Below are 23481 nucleotides of genomic sequence, written 5' to 3'. Positions count from 1 at the left end.
AGAGAAAAGAGACCAGTTTGGTCTTATGACAATAGAATACGCCAGTGACGCATTTTAGGCTGCAGCCCAGTCTAGCGCAGCGTTTTTCAAAGTTCAGGTCGCAGCATTTAAGGCACCGGGTTGCTCCGGTCAGCACCACCGACCGGGACGTTAAAAGTCCCGTTGACAGTGCTGTCCAGCTAAGGCAGGCTAGTGCCTACCTGTTTCGACACCACGCTGCGCCCCAGAAGCGGCCTGTCGTGAGTCCAGCTTCTAGGCAGGGGGGCCATGGGGCTCTATGCGCTTCCCCCACCCCGAGCTCTGGCTCCGCACTCCTATTGGCTGGGACCCTGCACCCCAAACTCCTCATTCCTGCCCCCTCAAGCCTGCACCCCAGCTCAAAGCCCTGACACCCTTCCGTACCCCAACTCCCTGCCCCAGCCCTGAGCCCCCCCAAACCCAGAGTGAATCCTGAACCCCACGCCCCTCATCCCTGCACCCCCAAGCCTGCACCCCAGCTCAGAGCCTGACCCCCTCCTGTACCCCAATCCCCTGCACCAGCCCAGAGCCCCCTCCCACATCCTGAACCCCTCATTCCCAGCCCCACCCTGCAGCCCTCACCTTCTCACCCCAACCCTCTGCCACAGCCCTGAGCCCCTCCCACACCCCAAACCCCTTATCCCCAGCTCTGTTGGGTCGCAGGCAACAATTTTCTTCAACTGGGTCCCCAGAAAAAAAAGTTTGAAAACCACTGGTCTAGTGGATAAAGGTACTTGACTGGGAATCAAGAGACAGCTGGGAATGGAACCCACGTATCACTGACCTGCTGTGTGATGTTGGGCAAGTCACCTCACCGAGTCTGTCTCCCTTCCCACCCTCTGTCTGTCTTGTCTACGTAGACTGTAAGCTGTCTGAGGAAGGGACAGTCTGTCATTATGTGTTTGTACAGCACCTACTACAATGATATCTCAATTTCAATTGGGTCCTCTAAGTGTTACTGTAATATAAATAATCGATAGTTTGCTCCTTTTACTCCAGTATTCCTTGACGCAGAGACTATGGACTGATAAATGTTAAAGGAGGCAAAGTTGCGTCTTTTTGTTATTTTAATATTTGACTATGTGAAAAGTTAAATCTTTATCAGTGTTGATAAATGCAAAGTAATGCACATTGGCAAACATAATCCCAACTATACATATAAAACGATGGGGTCTAAATTAGCTGTTACTATTCAAGAAAGATCTTGGAGTCATTGTGAATAGTTCTTTGAAAACATCCACGCACTGTTCAGCAGCAGACAAAAAAGCAAACAGAATGTTGGGAATCATTAAGAAAGGGATAGATAATAGGGTGACCAGATGTCCCGATTTTATAGGGACAGTCCAGATATTCAGGACTTTTTCTTATATAGGTGCCTATTACCGCCCCCCGCTCCCCAGCTTCTGTCCCAATTTTTCACACTTTTTATCTGATTACCCTAATAGATAATAAGACAGAAATATAATATTGCCTCTATATAAATCCATGGTATGACCACATCATAAGAACACATAAGAACGGCCGTACTGGGTTAGACCAAAGGTCCATCCAGCCCAGTATCCTGTCTGCCAACAGTGGCCAATGTCAGATGTCCCAGAGGGAGTGAACCTAACAGGTAATGATCAAGTGATCTCTCTCCTGCCGTCCATCACCACCCTCTGGCAAACAGAGGCTAGGGACACCATTCCTTACCCATCCTGGCTAACAGCCATTAATGGACTTAACCTCCATTAATTTATCCAGTTCTCTTTTAAACCCTGTTATAGTCCTAGCCTTCACAACCTCCTCAGGCAAGGAGTTCCACAAGTTGACTGTGTGCTGTGTGAAGAAGACCTTCCTTTTATTTGTTTTAAACCTGCTGCCCATTAATTTCATTTGGTGGCCCCTAGTTCTTATACTATGGGAACAATTAACTTTTCCTTTTTCACTTTCTCTACATCACTCGTGATTTTATCTTGAATACTGCGTGCAGATGTGGTTGCCCCATCTCAAAAAATATATATATATATATATATATATATATATATATATATATATTGGAATTGGAAAAAGTTCAGAAAAGGATAACAAAAATGATTAGGGGTATGGAATGGCTGCCATATGAGGAGAGATTAATAAAACAGGGACTTTTCAGCTTGAAAAAGAGACGACTAAGGGGGGATATGATAGAGGTCTATAAAATCATGAGTGAAGTGGAGAAAGTAAATAAGGAAGTGTTATTTACTCCTCATAACACAAGAACTAGGGGTCACCAAATGAAATTAATAGGCAGCAGATTTAAAACAAAAGAAAGTATTTCTTCATACAATGCACAGTCAACCTCTGGAATTCTTTGCCAGAGGATGTTGTGAAGACCAAGACTATAACATGATTCAAAAAATAACTAGTTAAGTTCAAGGAGGATAGGTCCATCAATGGCTATTAGCCAGGATGGGCAGAGATGGTGTCCCTAGCCCCTGTTTGCCAGAAGCTGGGAATGGGCAACAGGGGATGGATCATTTGATGATTACGTGTTCTGTTCATGCCCTCTGGGGCACCTGGCATTGGCCACTGTCAGAGGACAGGATACTGGGCTAGAAGGACCTTTGTTCTGACCCAGTATCGCCATTATGTTCCTTTCTAACACACAGGTTTGTATAGTTATATTTGTTTATTTTATGGAATTTGGCTTTGCATGGCCCCCGCAACCTTCCTTCCCCCCACGTGAAATATTTTTGATCACCCACATAGTTCTCCAGACTTTTGACAATTACTCAGATTAATGCTGCTTTTAAATTAATGTAAACAAAGATCCTAACAACAATTACAATCCCAGCCTGGGAAATAAGAAATACAGGTTTCATCTTTAACTTCACAGCTTTAACTCTGGGGGCAAAGAAATAACCACAGAAGCTATCAATGCTCAGCATAAACAGACCTGTTCATTTTGTTACTTTTGGTCAGAGTAATTACACGCTTCAAAACAGCAACTTAATCCAGCAACACAGAGAAAGGATAACAAACAAGCCAACCTTGCTCAGTTGCATGAAAAACAAAAAAGCAGCTGTAGAAATACTCTAGTATTACTCAATGCTTTGGGCCAGACTCTGCCCCTCCTACTCAGGTAGTGCTTTACTCCACAATCAGCTCTATTGACAATAGTGCTCCTTATCACTTACAGAGCTGCTGGTAGTATAAGGTACCATGTGAGTAAGAGTGGCAAGATAATGGAGCTACTCACAGAGTAAGTAAAAAACAGCAGAATCTGGCATTCTGTTCGCAAACAATGGCCTGAATCCTACAATGAGCTCTGTGGGTTGATCCCAGCATTAGAACAGACCCCCAGTACCTTCAGTCTGCCTGCCTAGATGCTGACCCTGCAATAAACCTCTGTCATTGTGCTTTAATTTTTTCCATCAACAGCCATTAAATTAACCTGCATCTTTAAGTTTGTCAACTTTACTGCAGTTTTCCAAGGAAGCTCAGATTTCATATTGCAAATCCAATACTGAAATCCTTAGAGAAGCTTAGTAAGCTCCTTTTGTAATATTTGGTTTTACTTAACAAAATATATTCCTCCAAATTACCCCTAAAAACAACCATATGAAATTTACCATACATCAAAAAATACACATTTTATAATAAAAATCCAGCTAGTTATATAATTCGTATGTCAGCCTGATCAGAATTACACAAATTTGTACAGATTGCAAGCGACAAGCTACACCAGTGGGGTGCAAACATTACAAAGGGAAACAACAGCCTCTGTTAAATCCTGATCTACAGGTACCCCGGGCTGCTTGACTCAGAGACAGGGACGCCCAGCGGATTCAGGGGGCCTGGGGCAAAGCGGGGGAGCAGACATAAAAAAAGGCGTCACCCGCTGCGGCACTTATACTCACCGGGCAGCACTCCGAGTCTGCAGCAGTGGTGGGTCCTTCACTCGCTCCGGGTCTTCGACAGCACTGAAGGACCCGCCGCCGAAGTGCCGCCAAAGACCTGGGGCAAGTAAAGGGCCCGCCGCCGAAGTGCCACCGAAATTTCATAAAAATCAACCCAAATCTCAGGCTAACTGAGTTTGTATGACCCATGGTGAAGATAAGCTACTCTACTTTCCCTGGAGAGAGGAGGGAACATGCCATCCGTTTCTGCAGAACTTCAGCTTTCATTTAAAATAATGACGCTTCTACCTTGGAAACATTTCAAATGCCAAGCGATGCAGTGACATCTTTCCGGAGTCTGCAGACAGACAGCTCCAGTGCCTCTGCTGCTGCTCACAGCTGCATCTGCTACCAAGCAGTAACAAGGATGAGTTAACAAGATTGTGGGAAGCATACAGCTACTATTCAGAACCCTGTGGACACCAGAGAAATTATCAAAAATGCCATCTTTATGTAGCCTGAGAAAGCTGCAAGCCTAGAGTTATTCATTGGGAGGATGCTTCTAACACCCACCCTTCCTTCTGCCTCCCAAAATATGGAGACTGTGAATAGGGAGAGGGTTAATGTACTGAAGACCTGTTTCCTCTCCTCTTCCCATACCTAAATGCCAAAACTTTGAGTGAAGGCAAGAGACTTTATAGGGGGCGGGTAGGAAAATATAAAAAGCTCCTTTACCCTTCCTGCAGTTAAAGTGGGAGGGTCATATTTATTAGACCCTTGCTAATCAAATACTACTATAAAAGATACAGGGTCCAGGGACAGCAACCAAAAGGAATCCCAGAATCATTCCCCTTCTGGCATTGGCATGGGAGGGGCAGGAGACCTATGCTTCTCACCAAGGAGTTGCCCCTGAACCTTGGTGGTGGGTCCATCCTTATCTTTTGTAGCTTTAGATCTCCATCTATTAGTAAGATCTTGCAGATTTTTCAAGACTGGCTAGTGAAGGCATTTGTAAATGCCCCAAATAATTCTTTAGATGAAGGTACATCTGCTTCATAAGGTAAAAAGGGAAGCAACAGCAGTTTTGCTATCAAAATAAAGTGCCATGTCCCAGTTTTGCAGACCCACACACAGTGGGTTTATTTCCTACACACTTTAGTAATGCTATACTACAAAAAATGAGAAAATTCAGAGTCTCCTACTCTGTCATTCAGTCACTCTATTACGGTCAGCACTGCATGGGTCTCCGAACAGTGGCTAAACTTACATGCCATATGTGCTGCAATAGCTAAATGCTCTAGGCAAGTTGGGGATGAAGTAGCACACTTAATGAATTTCCTCAGCATTGTTTATTTTAAATCTAACTCTTTGCATGATGTTATGTACTCAATGGATATTACATATTACTTCTTCTAACATGCCATAAACCCTACTGAATGTATTTCCAATCAAAGTGGAAACCTACATGACCACAAGGGGACAGGCTCCCATTACGTTGCAAAGAACCACCTAGATTTTTTCAGAAAACTCAAAGCAAACATGTATTTTGTGTGCTCAGGAGTCCTCTCTTCTCTCGATGCTGGTTTTCTGGGAGAGTATGGTGGTTTGTGAGAGTAAGGGTTTGATAGAACTGATTATACCAAGACACAGTGCAAACACATACTCTGAATTCTTCTTCATGTAGCGCTGCTAGTGCACCTCAATCCTGACCAGCGATATTCCTGTGATTAGCCTCTCATGAGGAGAGAAGGTCTGTTGTGATGAATCATGCAATGATTCTGTGATGAGCACAAGAGACTAGGAGGAAACCAAGTCCAGTTTTACTCAGATAACAAGAGGTACACACCTAATGCATTAAATTAAATGTGCCACTGAGTCTGTTGGTGCTTCTGGTAGATTTTGCTTTGGGAAAAGAGCAAAGCACACAAATATAGTGCTGACAGGGGCAACCTTCAGTTTAGGTCTGGCATTTGCTTGTTTTATGTAACCATGTTATTGTTGGTTATGTTTGTTACTCTACCAGAAGGAGCAATTACCCTGAACACTACAAGAAGATGCTTTTACTAAGATATAGAGCACACTTTTAAAGGAAGAACTTCTTCACTATAAAATGCAAACATCTGTATTTCTTGCAATGTTGTTAAATACAGATACATTTTCCAAAAGCGGGCATATCTTGTTTGATACCGTTCACCATACTACCAGCTTTGAAAATTCTCTCTTTGTTTTAAAAACAAAAAGCAAAAGGGAAAAGAAGAGTCAGACTGATTCTCTTGTGCTACTATTGTACAATTCTGTGAGAAATCCCACTGTCTGGTATGATTTCATGGGAGTCTCTCCAGGAGAAAGCAGCGTCTCAGGCGGTCAGCCCATGTAAACTCTCCAGGCTATTAAGGCTTGGAGGTTGGTGTCAATTCTGAAGGGCTACTGAGTAGTTGCTAAGTGAACAAGTAGTCTGGTTAGGCAGCCACCTACAACTGCCTTCCCTACCAATGTATCAAAGAACTAAAACCAAAGGGACATCTCATATCAAAAGCTATCTCACCGCATCCCTCATTACTATCCTGATGTGGCATCCTAGAGCAGGAGCTTACCCAACCTAACTGAATGCCCACCAGTTAGGTAAGATTTCTGCAGAGGCTGCAGTGGCCCAAACACATCACAACCCCCTGGATGAACACACTTCTTCTGTCAACCAGGGAGAAGCAAGGGGCCCACTGATTCACCCTCTTCTCAAGGGTCAGAAAAATAGGACAGAAGATGTTTCACCATTGATTTTCATTAATTTCTTTTTCAAAAAAGCCCTAAAAACATCCCTCCATTGCAAATCTAGGCCATGAAAAAATTATCAACAATTAATCCTCACATTTGTTCTCATCATTCCAAAGATTTTCTGCCTTTGCAAGTACAACTAACCATTCTAGAGGTATCACCTGGGGAACTAGATAGTTCTCAGGGGACTGGCAACAGAACATGGACTTTTTGCCCCTACATCACTGATTTAAATCTGGTCCCAACTGGTGATCAACAAGAATCACCACATCTGTAACCTTGCTGGCAGCTGCCCTAGAGAAGTCCAGATTGAAGAGGCATTGGGGTCTGAGCCTGCAAGGCACCAAACATCCTCAACTGCAATGGGAATAGAGTGCGCTCAGCACCTCTCCAGAGATGCTCAGCACCTTGCAAGATCAGCCCCATGAACACTGCTCTATCCTCTCACCCTAGAGATGGGTTCCATAGGTCAAAGCTGAAGCATAGCTGCAAGGTAGTGTGGGAAATATTGCAACTGCAAAGGGAAGCTCTCTTATGGCTTGTCTACATGGGATATTAGTGCACAGCAAGCTAGGGTGTGAATCTACAGGCCAAATAGCTTGCCACATATCACAGTCCCCTTTAACAAGCCCTCAGTTAAAACAATAGACCACTATTATTTACACTCCAATAGTTTTTATTTACATCAAAAAAGGGTATGGCCAAGCTTAGGAAGCCAATATATTTAACTTCCTAGCTGCATTTTGGATGGGTGATTCCAGATAAAAACAAAACAAAAAACACAGCCAAAACAAACAGCTCCACTAGGTGTTTTTTTAAGCGGGCACTCTAGGGTGCAAGAATAAGTATCAAGTCAGTTTTGACACTGGGAGGCCAGAGGGTGGGAATCGCTGGGGTTTTGTTTAAAATGAAACAAAACAATACCTTCCATACCCCTGAAAAATAGGCATTTTTAATAGGGAGGTAACATTTTTGGCCTGTTATACTGGATAATAACTATCAGCATGTTTGCCTTTTTATGGGGTCTTTATTATCATAGCACAAAAATGAGTATCTTCAAAGAAAGTGAAGCAATAAACAGGAAATAACATCCTGGCTTTTTAAAGATAATGGCATCCTAGCCATATTGCCTCTGTAGATCATTTCCCTGCCATTGATTGCTTTAGTGGATAAATTCAAAAGGCAATTTTAAATCTGTAGATGGTCTCAAATTTATTGGATCTGCAGCACTAGATCACCAACAAGCTTTGTGGACTCAATACGTAAGCAAAATTCATTTTTGGTGTGATAAAACAAACATTCTTCCTCAATGTTAAATGTAATACAGCACAAATGATAATTGTTTGCAACATGCTTTGGGACAGGGGATTCTGCTTGACATCTATTGGCAGTTGCTTGCTATTGTGCCAGAACTTTAACTGGGGTTAAAGGTCTCTCATCTTAACCAAATTTCAGGAGAGATTCATCTCTGTGCTGGTGGAGAGCTATTCTTGGGCTGTTGAGGGCCACTTCCACCCCTGAAACAAGCTAGGGAAGACCTAAGAAAAGCTCTACCCTCTGCACCATTGCACTAGCTTTTACTGATATTAGCACTGAGGCACAGGTCTCTCCTCGCCATGCCCCTTGCCACACCTTCCTCCTCTGGCATACCCCCCATTCTGCCTGCAGCCCTCACAAACATGCCCCTGGTACGAGGGCAGGGAATAGCTGCAGAGGCAGGACAAAGGCAGCAGAACCTGCTCTGTACCTAGCGTATAGCCTCCCACATCACTGCTATTCACCAGGGTGTGGAGTGTTATGCCTGTCCTATGCAACACAAAGACTGATCCAGAGTTCCTAAGATAACTGAGAACCTCTTTCTTCATAATCTCTTTGAGGTTACCAAAAGCAAATGAAAATTTTGGATCCAAATAAGAGAACTAGAATCCTATAGGTTCATGCAAACAATTTGGGCCAATATACATGCCAAAGGCTATAAGTCTAGAGAATCACCAATTTCATAGCAAACAAAATATCACCTTCCTATTTCCTTCATCACCAATTAGCATTCAAACCTAAAACATCAAAAACTGACTCTTAATTACTGAAGTCAGCACCAATGACTCCAGTTATATTTCTACAGATTTCTGAAAATTGGATTCTCCATTACACATGCTGTATTTAAATTAGTTTCCTACCTCATTTCTAGCAATTATACTTTGACAAACCAAATTAAAATACAATTAAGATTTTTTTTAAACCTACTAAAAACTGAAATGGAGCTTTAAGAACAAAACAATTTAAAACTATCTTCCAAATTTGAATTTAATTCCCCTTTACATCTTAAGACAGGAATTTCTTTAAAAGAATAAAGATGCACAAGGGGAAATATTTTATTTGTTGAAATATACCACAGAAAGGCAACAAATGGCATTTTATTTTTATACTACAAGGTGTCAGTTTCTCACCAATCCAGATCAGAACCAAGTTGTGACTGTTTAATACTACATACATAGGTATAAAGCCAGAAAGACTGTCAGCAGAAGGGAAGCACAGAAATAAGCTTCCTGTCCCATCCCTGGCCCCCTCCCAAACCTACAAACTATTTTTCAACCCCTCAATAACAAGTGCCACAAAGGAACTTGGAAGTCAAGGGCCATGGGCTATATGTTTGTCAGACATACACCTCCTGACCAACCCACCAATAACAGCTATGCAAACACAGACACCAAGATAATCTGTATGGTGGGCCTATATGTATGGCCACTGCCTCTCAGAATACAGTTTTATAATACTGCTTTTGCAGCATACATGCGTTCCAATTTGAAGGCACTTCCATGAGAAGGTAGAATTTGGCTCTTAAAGTTCTGGATCATGATTATTATTTGAATATGACAGTGGAGACAAAAACAGCAGCTTATCTGCAAAAGGCTAAACAAGAATTAATCAATTCATATAAAATATTCAGGAAAATCCTTTACATGTGCTTACTTCATGTCATATGAGTCAGTGGGGCATTATTTGACCTGTGATTTCTGCAGAATGGATACTATGGCACATTATATAAAATACTAATCAGAAGAAAAAAAGAAAGCTAGTGGATCCTAATCTCTCTGCCCTCTCTCTAAAATTAAAAAGCCTGAACCATAAATTGTCACCATGCAGGGGCATATTGATAACCAAGAAGTTAATATATTCTACCAGTAGGAAGACCGGAATCTTCAGAAGGCAGCTAATCCAGATTCCCCCAAGTTAGCAGCAGCAGGAGGCAACTCTGACCAAATTTAAAAAAAAACGGCAAAACTTTGAAGACTCAACACTCCTTGGTTGCTGAAGAAGGTTGTAAAAAAGCAGTGTTAACAAATCTTGAAAATAATTCACCAGCTGCTTGCAAAAGAACAGGTGAAGTTATAATATAGTGCAAAGTCAACAGCAGAGAGCATCACTGCAGTGTGGCCTAGTGGATACACTGGACTGTGACTCAGGAGACCTAGATGCTATTCCTGGTTCTGCCACTGGCCTACTGGGTGAACATCACCTCTGTTCCTCAGTTTTCCCAGCTGTAAAATGAGGATAAGGATACTCTGTCAAGCACTTTGAGAGCCACTGATAAAAAGAAAGAGATAGGCATTATTATTAGTTTTTATCACAACCGCTAGAGTAACAGAATTGGATATTCATTAGAGATGTAGCATATAATTTTTATACAATTAAATACCATTTGTGTTGGAATATATTTATCATTAATTAAGAATCATAGATACAAACTAATGGGGCTGAATTGGTACCACAGTGTAAGGCAATAAAGTGCTCAGTGTGACAACTAGCTCTGGCAATACCGTGTTTGTGTTATGTTTATTTCAGATATATTTTTCCCCTAGTCTTTCTTGAGTATCCGTTACTCAGTACTGGTTGATAGGTTTTATGTTCACATGAGGTTTAAAGAGGCTATTGCTTTATGTTCCTATATAAATAACTACATGCTAGATTATCCTCTACTGTCCAAGTGAAGGATTGACTGGGTTATTAATTTTGTATAAACTGTCAAATTGTATTTATAGACAAATCAGAGAATTTAACACAAAATCCATGGATTTCCATTGAATTCAGAGAAAGAGTACACTCATACAAAAATCCAAGGATTCTGACTGAAGGCCAGTGCTTTGGGCCCAATCCTGCAGCTATGTATGCTTGTAACTTTACTTATTTGGATAGTTCCATAGGGCTCAATGGGTCTACTCAGGTGAATAAAATTACTCATGTAGCTAAGTTCCATAAACCCACACCAACAAGAACGGTTGGAACCTATGTGGACAGAAGCTCAAGAATATACACTCAGAAATCAGAGATTAAAGAGCTGTTGATTATCCATTTCTTCCTCCTTGCCCATGCATGATAGTTACCTCCAGACTCTCTCTTCCTCCCAACCTTCAGCGGTGGCCCTGTCAAGCCTCTTAAGGCAAGCAGAGTTAGGCCTACTCAGTACATAGTAAAAGAGACCTCCAAGGTTCTGCAAGAAGTGATGTTGGCAATTAATGCCTCAGCATGATGCTAGGAGAAATCACTGAATTGCTCATGTTGCCATCTTAAGTCCTGAGTATATATGGTCATGAAACATGATTTTGCAAGAAATGGGGCATTAACACCATTGTTCCTGCCAAATTCCAACAACATTCTGTAATTACATTATGCCTACCTACATTTTTTCCTGTAGTTTTAAGTAGATAAGGCTTTATTTCCTAGCCTATGAACCCAAAAGTTGTTGTGCAGTGTTGCGATGTGCAGATAAAGAGGTTTACATGCAATTAGAGGTAGCTGGAACTCAGTGATGCACAAAGTGGTCTGTATATATGCTGCTACAATTAGTAGAAGTCTTTGGGATCCCTTTGGATTACAGATATAAAATCACTGTTTTGTCCGGTGTTTAATAGGAACAAACCCCAAAACAACCCAGGGTTTTAAAATGTGTTTAAGGCATGAAATATTGCAAGGAAAATATTTGTAAGAATTTTTATTTTTGTTAAAAAGAAAAATTTTAGCTGATTTTCTGATTGACTGATGATGGCTGGTGAGTGACAGGCTCATCACAGTTACCAGTAAGACGTCTTAATCACTAGTAGGGTTTGTTTGTTTGTTTTTAAAAAAGTCTACTAGATGGGTATAGAGAGAAAAGTCAAATAGCCTGAAGAAAAAGGGCTGCCTACTTGCCTATGACTTTTATTTCAGACAATAATACAGCATTAGTGCTTAGGAATATAAATTACCTTCAGTTAAGAGTCTCATAACTATTTCATTTGATCTGTAAAAAGTGTTATCAATTGATTCTTACTTCACAAGTCTGTCACAAGTCTGGGGAAGGGGGAGCACTAATTAAACACAAATGCAAAATAGGTAAAGACCTTTACAAACTGATTAGACAATTAAAGTCAATGATTCTCGGAAATGAAAAACATTATTAGTTTTGCTAGAGTTATAAAAAAGTCTAAGATTTACCACCATGTTAAGGATTTATACTCCTAATGCATATTCCAGCAAAAAGAATAACAATCATAAACTAGCCTCCCCCTTTTCTACTCTATAAAGGAAGGACAACTACTAAGGATTCCTTCACCCACATTAGGAGAACTACAAAGGGATAATGAAAGAATGTGTGCTGAAAAAGTAAGGCTCAGACAATAGATCCATCAAGTTCATGCTGCATTTTGTTTTTCTTGTTTGGGTGAATAATAGGTTTCCATTCAACTAGGTGACTGAGTAAAATATCCATATTCCTTTCATTATTCAGATAGTGCCCCATTCTGCAAATCTTTACTGAAGAAAATAGCTTTTACTCTCTCATGTAGACCCAGTTACATCACCCAGGTACTTGCATAAGCATTTGAAGGATCAGGCCCTTGGAAAGAAATGTACCGTTTTTTCCGCACCATAAGGCGCACCGGATTATAAGGCGCAGTCTCAATTATGGGATCTATTTCTGTACTTAACCCATACATAAGGCGCACCGTATTATAAGGCGCATGCTAAAACATACGGTCTACAAAAAAAGGTAACGGTGTTCATAGTGTAGTAAAAAGGTAACGGAAGCAAAACAGTGAGTTTAGTTGAACTTTATTGTATGTATTACGTAATGTTCTCTGATTGGTTTATCGCTGCCAGCGTACGTAGTTTACGTATTACGTCCCTGTGTCAGCGAAAAATGGTCCGACAGTCAATCAAGCAAAGCGCTTACCAAAGTCGCACAACAACATTTTTACAGATTTTGGAACTCAGTGCACACATAAGGCGCACCGGATTATAAGACGCACGGCCAATTTTTGAGAAAATTTAAGGCTCTTAGGTGCGCCTTATAGTGCGGAAAATACGGTACTTAAAATACAGATCATTCTTACATTACTCAGCAAATGATTATTTGATGTCTTTCCACAATATATTGATATAGAAGAGGACATCTCCCCAAGCTCATGAAACTAGACTCTTAAATATTCATGACCATGAGGTCAAAACTACAACCATTATAAATTTACTTACAACTGCCATAAATTCAGATACCATACTGCTGAAATATTCCAGTTGTCAGAGTGGTAATGTTGCAGATTGCCCTGCATGTTTAACCTTGATTGTACATAATTGTTAATCACTGACCCATACTCCTGTCTAGAGTGTTGGAGAATGTTGCTAAGCAACCAATGTTTGCTCCAGATACTTTTTAAAACTAGTGTAGCAATGGCCAAGAGTCAACAAAGTGAGTATTGACCATTATACGGACTGGTTGGGGGGCGGGGGAAGGAGCTAGATAGTAGTTACATATTGGTCTGTTTTAAAATGTAATATTAAGCGTTATTCTACCATGCATCAAAAATTAGAGAGGCCTTTACAACATTGTAGACTACAACACAGTTTACAGTCTTCTTGGCCAATAAAATTATACTGCCTCTTCATTCTAAAACTTTCAGTGTAAATTAAGTGCCACTAGCATTATGTGATACATTCCCTGAATTTCTCATTCAATAAAGATGAATAGTAAGTTTCATACATAACATACTTACCAGAGCAGGAAATCACACACACTTTTCTAAGGCATAATAATTCTAAACTAGTAGAACCTACACCAAACACCACCATTTAGTTTGTCTGCCAATCCAATATGAATAGCAACCCTTCATATAGTGACCAGGAATTACAGATTACATCCTTAAGATCAATATTACTACACCTCTACCCCGATATAATACCACCCGACTAACACAGGTTCGCATATAGCACGGTAACCCCAGGGCTCCAGCAGCAGGACTCGGGCAGCACTTTAAAGGGCCCGGCGCTCTGGCTGCTGCGGGGAGCCCGGGGCTCTTTAAATCATCGCTGGAGCCCTGCCGCCGCTACCGCAATATAACGGGGTTTCACCTATAACGCAGTAGGGATTTTTGGCTCCTGAGGACCGCGTTATAGCGAGGTAGAGGAATACGTGCATGACAGGGGTCCATTTAACTACAGGAATGTTCAAAAACCCAGGCTGAGTTTTAATAGGGAAAACAGCCGTTTTTAAAAAGCTAATGGTAATCTATTTACTCTCTAGGCCAAAAGCAGAAGACTGCTCAAAAGATAGCTAGCAAAAAGAAAAAGAGTGGAATTTGTATATTATGCCAGGTTGCTGGCAATGTGCAAGAGTTTTTGTTTAGTTATCTCAGTGATGCAGTATTCCATCACTAACAGCTACTACCACATATTAAGGTTAATTGTTAGAAGCTTGATCTTTTGCCGGTTGAAATCAATGACAAAATACCACTGATTTTATGGAAGCAAAATTGGGCAACTAACTTAATTAGCAAGAGGGAAACTGATAAAATTAAGACGCTAGGGACGAACATGCAGACAGCAAAGGTCCACAGTCCTGTTTTTATGTTCTACTAATAGAAATCAGGCCTTAATGGGTAGGCTCAAAGAATCTGGCCTTCTAGGAAAAAACGCACCGACGTGCTTGGATGAATATTCTAGTAGTTGAAAATGTTTCACTGCCAGAATAAGGCAGTGTACCAGTTCCACACACCTGTATAAATATACAGTCGAACCCATTTATCTCGACCTCGGTTAACTTGCCAATCGTATTAAGTCGACGTTTTAGAAGTGGAACCGCCAAACTCCCTCTTTGTCTTATCGGTTTCTCATCGGTTATGTCGATTCTTTAATCTCGCCGAACCCTAATATCTTGAGCACAGAAGAGCGCCGAATTTGCCACTTACCGGTAAACTACTAACTCCGGCGGCGGCCCTGCCCGGCTCCTGCCGCATCCCTCCCCGGCCACGCGACTCCTGCCCTGGCCCCGCGTCCCCAGCCGCGCAACTCCTGCCCTGGCCACGTGTCCCCGGCCGCCCGGCTCCCGCCCCGCGTCCCCGACCCCCCGGCTCCCCAGCCCCAGCCCCAGCCGCCCAGCTCCCCGCGTCCCCAGCCGCCCGCTCACTGGCCGCCCAGCCCTGCGTCCCCAGCCGCCGGCCCCCCGGCCCCGGCTCCCCGACCCACCGGGTCCCCAGCCGCCCGGCTCCCCGCGTCCCCGCTTCGCCTGCCGCCCGCCCGGCCCCGCGTACCCGGTCCCCGCTTCGCCTGCCGCCCGCCCGGCCCCGCTTACCCGGTCCCCGCTTCGCCTGCCGCCCGCCCGGCCCCGCTTACCCGGTCCCCGCTTCGCCTGCCGCCCGCCCGGCCCCGCTTACCCGGTCACCTCGATCATCGGTTATCTCGACGCTTTTTGGCAAACCCCTAGGCCGGCGACATAACAGGGTTCAACTGTATTTGCTTTAGTTTAGGATTGTGAAAAAGAAACCAGACAGGAGTTGGGGCAAGGAGGAAATGCCCCTCACACACACACACACACACACACGTACGTAGTTTGGGCCCTAAAATTATTCTGTCCTTTAAAGCCAAAATCTTCTTCATCAAATGCAGTCATGATTATAATAATGATCTCTTAAGATCAGAGTACTGGAGCTGGTCAAAAATTTCAAACAAAAAAAAATTGCAAAAAAAATTCCCCCCCCTCATTTTTCAACCAGATCTAATGTGTTACCAAAAAAATTGCATTTAGGGAAAGTCTTGGCTCTCCTGAGGTCTACAGCAAAACTCGCATTGATTTCAGTAGAGCCAGGATTTTCATTCTTAGTATAAGCTCAAACCTAAAACTGTGTACGCCCAGCATAGTAATATATACCACTGCATTTCATACACAGGTTCTACACTAAAATCAGCATTTGGAGTATGTTTTAGTTATTTTGAGACAGATTATGAACCAAACAAGTGCTAGCAGATTATTATCCATTAAAGAAAACTATTAAGTGTAATGAAATTACACAAAATCAAGGACCCTAGTACAATTTGACCACTTCCCTTTATGGTACAACTATCAGTGAAAAGTTTTAGAGGATTTCAGAGCATGTAACCTGGGTTTGCAAGACTATTCTCCTAGCAGTATGTTTTCACAAAGATATGCCGCGTGTACATGTCACTCCTTTGTCAGTCAATCATTCTGATTTTTAAAAAATTCTAACCCCTATGTATTAGTTCCCCCAAAATAAACACTGCAGCACTACTAAAATTTCTAGGTCACAAAGCTGACCTGCCAAACACAAAACCCTACATGCTGGATTTCTCAGTGACCTGGCTCTGCTTGTCTATTTCATTCTTGCAAGCTAAGACCTGGAAATATACAAAAATCTTGGTCTCTGAAGTTCCTGGAGTATAAATTCCATTATGTTCTAAGACAGGCAGACAGAAAGAACATAAGGACAGTGCAATATGCATGAGCACATGGCCCTCAAGCATACATGCATGCTCACAATCCAACAGACAGCCAGTAGAACTAATTTTAGTCCTATCAGCCTTTGCAGAATTACTTCGACAACTGAAAGTGAACCATAAAAGACTCCAAAATGCATACACTTCCCAAGGAAGACAGCAATTCAGGCAATACCCAGTAAGTGTTGCAGTCACTAACTGGCCAATCCTTAAGTCCTCAAGGAAACAATTCACATCAAAGTCAGTTTTCAGAGTAGCAGCCCTGTTAGTCTGTATCAGCAAAAACAGGAGTACTTGTGGCACCTTAGAGACTAACACATTTATTTGAGCATAAGCTTTTGTGTTGATTGTTGAAGTCACTGGGAATTCTGACAGCATCAAGATCCCAGGAGTGATCCATGAAACTTTCTACTTAAGGGTCAAAACAGAAATAATTAAATTAAATTAAGTAGTGGGGTTTTTTTTAAACTACCTTAATTTGCTTTACACGGTAAGTTACCAGGCAGGAAACAAATCTGATCATGTGTCAAATTTGAAAATAAGATTTTTTTAATTAAAATTCTGAGGGGGGGTGAAATAAATACTGTGGGGGAAAATGACTTTACTTAAATATTCAGGGCTGGATTTTAAGGTCTGCTGATGGCCTTAAAGCAGCTGAAGAAGGCCATTGGAAAAAAATATACCCAGCACAGGAGAATCCTCCAGTGGCATAAAACTGACAGAACTGGGAGAGCTATTCAGGATCATGGGGTGGGGGATGGTGAAGGCATTGTGAAAGTATATGCCGGATCCTCTCCTGGCAATCAGCTGCCACTCATCCTCTCCACTTTATCCACACAAGAATCAAGCCCTTAAAATAACATTAAAAATTCTTATGACTTCCAGCCAGGATGAGCCAGTTTAGGCTTTGCCATCAGGCTCTCTCATCCTGGTATAGTCACAAGTCACATTTCCAAAAGATAGACACCCCCAGTCAGAGGCTGAGAAATCACCCTTGAATTACAAGATTAACTGACAAACATCTCACAGTTCCTATGCAACAAGAGAGAGAGTTCTCACTCTGGTCCAAATCCTGAAGTCCTTACTCCACTTATATTCAGCTTTCCCTCTAACAAACTGCCAGGGAAGTCAACAGCAATTTTACCTGAGCAAGAGACTTGGTAAAAAATGGTGAAGAATAAAAACCTCAAAATTTGGCACACACTGAACTTTCAGAAGACAGACGGTGCAACCATTAGCACTCTTTACTAGCAATAAAGCACAGTTCAAAGAATAATTTTTAAAGAGAGGAGAGCAGGAGCTGGGAGGCTCAGGGGATTGGTAATGGAATTTAGGGCCCCTCACCTCTAGGCTGTCAATTCAAATCCAGCCCAAGCCAACAGCTATTGAAAGTCATTGCCATTCAATGCTCTGTGAAATACTGTTGTTGGTCTGAGTCCACTTCCAAGTGAACAAGGGCCATATTAGGAAGCCATCAGCATAAATTTGCACCCTTGCTGGGAGTCTCACAGGAGAGGTGAGGTCCAGGAAAATGTGCAGACCAATTCCTCCTCTCCCTCCCCACCACACGTTTAGTTCAAGGCTGAGGCATACTGGCAGAGCAGCTTACATTGCTGCTGTACCCTTTCTGTGGAGAACACACTTCAGTTTCCAAAGCTATTACTCCAGCACCCTTCAGCAATAAAATTCACACACATGATTTAATTTACAATTAATTAAGGTACCAATGCAGAAATAAATTCTCATTTACAATGTAAATTTGAGATGGTGCAGAAGAAACAGGATATTAGCAATAACATTCTCATCTCTACACACCAGGAGGAAATTCTGGAGAGGGTAAGGGAGAAAAAAAAAAATACCTAGCGGCAACTGTAAATCACAATCCCTAGTATTTCATAGAAGATTAGAACTGCACTTCACTATACCTTTTCCTTGTGCTCCGTGAAGCAGAGAGCAGGCGCATGTAGCTGGGCTGTTTCTTGTATCTCATCACCAACCACTTTCTCCATGTAAAGTGAGAATCTTTCGGTCACTGCTTTGAATCAGGCCCAAGTTAGTGGGATCTAAACTCTTTACCACCTGAAAACTGCTCAATTAAATGCTGTTGCCTCAGTGAAGCTCTTAGGGTACTTCTGTACCACCAACCACCACCACCACCACAAAACCCCACAGCAGTGAGTCTCAGAACCTGGATCAAATAACTCTGGTTTGTGCTGCAAGGCTAAAAATAGCAATATACATGGTCAGGTGTGGGCTGGAGCCTGGGCTCTGAGACCCACCCACCCACACTGCCAGAGCCCAGGCTCCTGCCCAAGCCCGAACATCTACACTACTATTTTCAGCCCCGCAGAGCAAGCGCTGGAAGCCAGAGCCAGAGGAAGCCTGTGCCACAGGTCTTAATTGCAGTGTAGACTCGTCTTTCTTCACTGTGTAGAAGTACCCTTAGTCAGGGGCGGCTCGAGCAATTTCGCCGCCCCAAGCACGGCGGCACTCCACGGGGGGCGCTCTGGCGGTCGCCAGTCCTGCGGCTCCGGTGGACCTCCTGCAGACGTGCCTGCGGAAGGTCCGCTGGTCCCGCGGCTCCGGTGGAGCATCTGCAGGCACGCCTGTGGGAGGTCCACCGCAGCCGCCTGCTGCCCTCCCGCCGACCGGCGGAGCGCCCCCCACGGCATGCCACCCCAAGCACGCGCTTGGCGTGCTGGGGCCTGGAGCCGGCCCTGCCCTTAGTTGGCAGGTCTCCCTCTAACAAAAGCACAGTTGACAGCTTCAGCAGAGGTACAGAGACTGAACAACCAACTCACTTGAAAAAGGCAGCATATTATCAGGTCGGGAAGCTTACATTGCTAGTGTTCAGATCTTGCAAATGTTTACTACCTGGTAAGTGTTTGTATCCTTGAATAATCCTATGGACTTCAATGGGCCACTCAGCAGTAAGCACTCACCCAGTAGGAGGCAGCTGAATTATTGAGCCCCACAAGCTCATTCACATGTAAGATGTTCTTCTGTGAATAATGTGAAGAGCTAATGTAATAGCTTAGTCTTATAAAACGGTAAAATTTGTAATACAAACATATTTAAACAGAATTCAACTTCAATCAGCTGGAGCATGGAAATTCAGAGGATGTGTCAGCATCACAATTTGTATTTATTTCAGGGTCAGCTTGGGAGCAGAAAAGAAACCTACAGGTATGAGGCAGCAACATTAACGAAAGACCAATCCAATCTGCCTATTGTGTCTTTTAAGCACACATTGATTGACACATGATAAACTTTGTGCTCTTAGGTGTCCAATTCCTTGGATCCTTTTGCCTTCTCCTCCTGTACCTCTGACATCAGGCAGTTCAGTTCTTCCATTGATTATGGTCACCCGCTAGTTCTGGTGAGCAGCCTCCAATCTCTTTTTGTGAGCCCCTGTCATCAGCGAAGTCTCTGCTCCATAGAGTAGCCTGCTCAGTATAATCACATGGTATATTCTGACCTGTAGTTTGGTGTGGAGACCCTTTGTTTGACCAGATGGGTGACAGGGGTTGGATCACTTGATGATTACCTGTTCTGTTCATTCCCTCTTGGGCACCTGGCATTGGTCACTGTCAGAAGACAGGATACTGGGCTGGATGGACCTTTGGTGTGACCCACTGTGGCCGTTCTTGTTATTCAACCTTCCAGTAGTGGTGTTTTCTTTTCCTAATCACACATGAATATCTTCACTGCAGCCACCTTCAAATGTCATCAAAGTCTACAGATAGCAGAACTCTACCTGTTTGATTTCTTTTCCATCCACATACACCTTTGCATCTGTTGTCCAAATTTCTACCTTCTGGATCCTGGTTTTCTCAGCATATACTTTCAATCCAATTTTTTTACTTCCTGTTCTACTTCTGCCGTAAGGGCAATCATTCCGTTCTATGTCATACTTAGTAAAGCATCATCATCATCAAAGTCAAGATAGTGTAACTCATCTCCACTAACTCATTTTACATCAGCTATGATGCCTTTTCTTGCCCACTTCCTCACCCAGTCTATTACTAATTTTAAAGAAGATTGGTGACAACACACACTCTTGTCAAACTCCAGTCACAATACCGAAGCACTCACCTAGGCCTCTAGCCAATCTTACTATGTATCTATTTCCATCATAAAAACTCCTTGACTCTCTTGTCTGGTATTCCATAGCTTCTAGCAAAATTCTACAGGATCTCTACCAGTGCAACATTGCTAGAAACGATGGATCCTTCACTGGAAACAAATTATTTGCAAACACAAAAAAGTCAGTCTTCACCACATATATTTAAACTCACCTTTCCAGGTCAAAATGCAGGAAAGAGTATATAAGGAAACAGATGGCTCTATATTGAACACAAGGCATAAATTTACCTGAGGGCTGAGAACAGAGGTGGGAGGCAGGAAAACAGAGCTGCAGATCAAACACCAAGTCTGAATTCAGCCTTGTATTTACAGCAGGACTGTGCTATAAATAGTGTAGCACACACTATAGCCATTCGAACTCTTAAATGTAAAATTCCTCAAAGTTAAATTTGCTTTCCCTTTCCATGGCATAATCTCATCTGAAGTGAATATTCAGTTGGTTGGTGGTGGTCACAGATTAAAAATCAATGTGATTATATATCAGACTACTATAAGTACCAAACAATTTCCCCACTATTTTCAGCTATTGTTTTGCCAAATTGCAGACTGGCTCACTGGACATTTAGGTTGTGATTATGCTGTGCCATGGTGCTCATTTTTATATGGTTATACCACAAATAGAAAAATAGGCATATGTCCCAAGATTTTAGCATATCCCACCAGCCAGTCAGAATTCAGAAAGGATAAGAGCCTTATTGAAATTAAACAATGAAGAAAAGGCTAAAGATACATGACCTTTTATTTCTACATAGCTAAAAATATTGATGCACAAGCCACAAGCAAGTTTTATGGCTATATCCTGAGAGACTATGAGCACCCTCAACTGCTGAAGTCAGTGGCAGTGAGATGGCTCAGGCCCCAATCCTGCAAGGTGCAGAGTGCCTTCTTTGCCATGGAGCGCAATCTCAGCACCCATGTTAGCTAATGGGAACTGAGACTTCTCAGCACCTCAAGAGTTGCTCAGCAACTCACAGAATCAGCCCTTTCCTGAGCAGGTCAAGTCAACATTGCAATAGTTAAGGATTTTCTTTACAGGAAGAGCACCTAGAGGATAAAAGGGCTATAAGGAAGAGACAGATTTCTCAAGAACAAATTATACCAAAACCAAACTAATTACCTTCTTTGACTGTGTTACTGGGCTAGTGGATGGGGGGAAAGCAGTAGACGTGATATATCTTGATTTCACACCCTAACTTCTATACCTGGAAAGATACTGGAACAAAATATTAAAAAACAAACAATCAATTTGAAGTTTGCCATGTTGTTGTAGCTGTGCTGGTCCCAAGATATGATAAACAAGATGGATGAGGTAATCTATTTTATTGGACCAACATCCATGGGTGACAGACAGGCTTTCAAGCTCAACGCAGCTCATCTTCAGGAAAACGTGAATCTTGAAATATAAATGAAGGAAGCTATAAAGAAAAACACTGCTGTACCTGATATATACACAAACTCTTTACAGAAATATGTTCGTAAACATAGCCCACTGGTCAGTGTGTGTCACAGATCCACCTCTGGGACTGATCAATAGAGGATGTGAACGTTACAGCCCCTGCTAGAGAACCTGGGCTCTTTACCTCTTGCTATTAGCTCGGGCAGTCCCCAGGCCAGTCCCCAATGCATCAGCCAAGACAATGGCTGTCACAAACACCATCCCGAAATTAGCTCAGAGAGAGAGAGAGAGACACACACAAGGTGACTGAGGTAACTTTTATTGGACCAACGTCTTTTTGTATGTAGGGGGGTCAGAGGATTATTCATGATGAGTCATTTGGGAATGAAGTTTTGTTTCTTGCAGTTGCCCGGGAAGTAGATGTCACTGTTAAGTTTGGCTTCCTTCTTCATGTTGTAGAGTTTCATTTCAGATATTACCTCACCTAGCTTGTCTCTCTCATATCCTGGAACCAACATAGATACAACGCACACACAAATATACAAATAATGGACTGTTTCACAATATTTTTTATTTACTTTTTCAGAGCAATTTTTAAAGCATTTACTTTAAAGCAGTTCATTTCCTGCAACATATCCATCAGAGAACCAGAGGCGCAGACTTTCTAATGTGCCAGGGGGAGCTCGACCCCCTGCCCCGCCCAAGGCCCTGCCCCCAACTCCACCCCTTCCCCTAGGGCCCACCCCCACCCTGCCTCTTCCCACCTTATTTATTCTGTAAATAAGAAGCGGGCAGCATTATCTCCAGTAAACGTAAATAAACTTGTTTGTCCTAGTGACTGGCTGCACAAGAAGTAAGACTGAGTGGACTTGTAGCCTCTAAAGCTTTACACTCATCTGTTTTTGATTGCAGTTATGTAACCAAAAAACAAAATCTATGTTTGTAAGTTGCACTTCCATGATAAAGAGGTTGCACTTCAGTACTTGTATGAGGTAAATTGAAAAATACTATTTCATTTATCATTTTACAGTGCAAATATTTGTAATAAAAATAATAAAGTTAGCACTGTGTACTTTGTATTCTGTGTTGTAATTGAAATCCATATATTTGAAAATGTAGAAAAATATGCAAAAATATTGAATAAATTTCAGCTGGTATTCTATTTAACAGTGCAATTAAACCTGTGACTAACCATGTTTTTTTAGTCACCATTATTATTATTTTTTTAGTTAATCACGTAAGTTAACTGCAATTAATCAACAGCTCTACTATTAAAGTATCTTGCCTTTTGGAGGCAAAATATCAGTCTCTTATTTTCACTAATAACTTTTGATGACAAGAAAAGGGTTAATTTTACTCTTAGTCCTGATGCAAGAAGGGTATTCACTTCTATTTTAAACAGACTGACAGACATAAGTTTGAGGAGAGACAGGATAGAAAACGTGTGGGGGAAGTGGGGGGAGGAAGAGAGAAATACAGCTTTTGTTGTTGCTCTTGGACCTCTGGGCAGCCGGTCAGTCATGAATGGAT

At 42.3% G+C, this 23481-nt stretch overlaps 1 protein-coding gene across 4 annotated transcripts in view; it reads right to left on the bottom strand.

Annotated features, from left to right (window-relative positions):
- TIAM1 (TIAM Rac1 associated GEF 1) overlaps positions 1-23481 on the bottom strand; it is a 267398-nt gene that overhangs the window by 203907 nt on the left and 40010 nt on the right. For 3 of the 4 annotated variants that reach the window (XM_039520731.1, XM_039520734.1, XM_039520735.1), the window contains one exon: positions 803-890. The exons of the other annotated variant lie outside the window; for it this stretch is intronic. The gene's annotated coding sequence lies outside the window, so the exon portion shown is untranslated. The remainder of the gene's footprint in view (positions 1-802; positions 891-23481) is intronic. 4 annotated transcript variants of the gene reach the window in all.

The sequence above is a fragment of the Mauremys reevesii genome, linkage group 1, assembly GCF_016161935.1.
Source record: "Mauremys reevesii isolate NIE-2019 linkage group 1, ASM1616193v1, whole genome shotgun sequence".
Classification (NCBI taxonomy): domain Eukaryota; kingdom Metazoa; phylum Chordata; order Testudines; family Geoemydidae; genus Mauremys; species Mauremys reevesii.
The sequence above is the reverse complement of the archived record's forward strand: the minus strand, read 5'-3'. Positions and strand labels throughout refer to the sequence as shown.